The sequence below is a fragment of the Octodon degus genome, unplaced genomic scaffold, assembly GCF_000260255.1.
Source record: "Octodon degus isolate 3935 unplaced genomic scaffold, OctDeg1.0 scaffold00197, whole genome shotgun sequence".
Taxonomy (NCBI): Eukaryota; Metazoa; Chordata; class Mammalia; order Rodentia; family Octodontidae; genus Octodon; species Octodon degus.
Genome location: NW_004524773.1, coordinates 2,054,094 through 2,056,403, shown reverse-complemented (window position 1 = coordinate 2,056,403; position 2,310 = coordinate 2,054,094).

Below are 2,310 nucleotides of genomic sequence, written 5' to 3'. Positions count from 1 at the left end.
TTACTTTTTATTGGTGAATTGAGACCATTGACATTGATGAATATAGCTGATACATATTTACTTATCTTGTCACTTGCCACAACTTGCACCGCTCTTGATGTTCCCCGGGTAGAAATGGCAAAGGGATGAGGAAAATGTAAAGGCAAAAGCTGAGGTCACGTGGAGCTCTTTCTTCATTGATGGGAGAAGAATTGAACAAGCCCTGTAGGGGCATCATTTATGCGCCTTACAAAGTTAATATCACGCACACAGTGTTTCCTAGCAACTAATGACTGGAATGTCTCAGGCAAGATGCTTTTGTTAAGTCTGAGGCAGTTTACTGCTCTGTGTACGTTGGCCTTGTCTTGCCCCCACACAGCTGACCACTGTCCAGCTTCAGCTGGCTACGGCCTCTCCTTCTTTTCTGTTTGCAGTGTGAGCAATGAACGGTCGATTGAAGTTGGAAAATTTGTGTTTGGAGAACTCCATAGGAGACCTTTTCATTCTTGATTAACTTACCTGTTTAGGCTGAAGATTTCTAGCCCAAAGATCAGTTAATCCCTATGTGGTCCACTAATCCATAATAGTAGTGAGCTACTAGTCTAACTGGCAATTGTCAGAAGTTGTTAGTGATTTGAATCTTTTACAGCTAACATATTACTATGGCATTGTTTTCCATATCTGTGGTTATACTTTTTTTTTAATTTTTAAAAAATATGTATTTATTTATTGTGTGTGTCCAGCTCCGCCCACCAGGGGGCAGGGCTGGCTGGCATGTGGTGCTGGGGGATTGAACCGTGGTCCCTGTGCTTTAGCTAAGCTTGTTCTAAGTAGGTGCTTTAGACCACTGAGCCATCTCATCAGCCCAGGCTATACTTTTTAGCTTCATGTTTAAGACCATTTAAGGTGAGACCTGTATTAATTAGTTCTGTGCTATCCATCAAGGTAAGTTAAGTCTCCTCAGAAATTACCTTGAAACCAAGTTCAGCATCTTTTAGATCTTCTGTCATTGTCAGCCATCTGGATGAATCACGGCCATTGCTTGACCAAGTTATTTCTGTTAAAGCTTGAGAAATATTTTTCTCTCCAGATGACTTCCCCTTAGGCACACTATACATCACTGAATCATTTTCCTCTGTGGTCCCATAATCTTCTCGATCAAAAAATCAGGGACTCGACCTAGTTATAGCATGTTGCAGCAGAGGTTCTGCCGTGTCCCGGGACCCCACCTCGGGAGGGCCAGGGCCAAAAGATTGGCCATCCTTTTAGTCCATCTATCTTTTCAATTTTTGGTCTCTAAACCTTAGTTGCTGAACATCCAGAAGAGTAGATTGATGAAATTACACTGTAATGGAGGCAGTAAGTTTAATATTATTATCTTATCTGAATATCAAACACCTTAGAACATAAAAATGGAGCCATTATTTTCTTTCTTTTTTTATTTTTTAATTAATTAATTAATTAATTTGTGTGTGTGTGTGTGTGTGTGTGGCCAGCTCAGCCCACCAGGGGGCGGGCTGGCTGGCATGTGGTGCTGGGGGATTGAACCGTGGTCCTGGTGCTTTGCTAAGCTTGTTCTGAGTAGGTGCTTTAGACCACTGAGCCATCTCACCAGCCCCGAGAGCCATTATTTTCTAACAACTAGGGATATTCTAATATTTAAATCCTTATGGAATTTTTTTTTTTTTTTTTTCAGAACCAGGGATTGAACTCAGGCCCTTGCGCTTGCCAGGGAAGTACTTATTCCACTGAGGAAGTAAGCTTAATATGATTATCTATCTGAATATTAAATACTTTAGACATAAAATGGAACTGTTATTTTCCAACAACTAGGGATATTCTAATATTTAAATCCTTATGGAATTTTTTTTTTTTTTTCAGAACCAGGGATTGAACTCAGGCCCTTGCGCTTGCCAGGGAAGTACTTATTCCACTGAGCCATCTCCCCAGTCCCCTATAGAGTATTAACAGATAACAGTTACATAGTTTTACTTAGAAATTTAGAAATCAAAAATCATACATTAGGGGCTGGGAAGATAGCTTGGAAGTCTAAGCAGTGGCCTGGCAAGCACAAGGACCTGGGTTGGATCCCTGGTGCCACATGCCATGTCAGCCCTGAACCCCGGGTGTGCCCTGCTGGCCCTAAAACCAGGCATGGTGGTGCATGCCTGTAATCCCAACACTGCGGAGGCTGAGACAGGAGGATCACTATGAGTATGAGCTGCATAGTGAGACCCTGTACCAAATCAATCAGTCAGTCAATCTATCAATAAAAGATGTTTAGGGCTGAACAAATAGCTAAGTGAATTAAAGCGCCTGCTTAGGCAGATG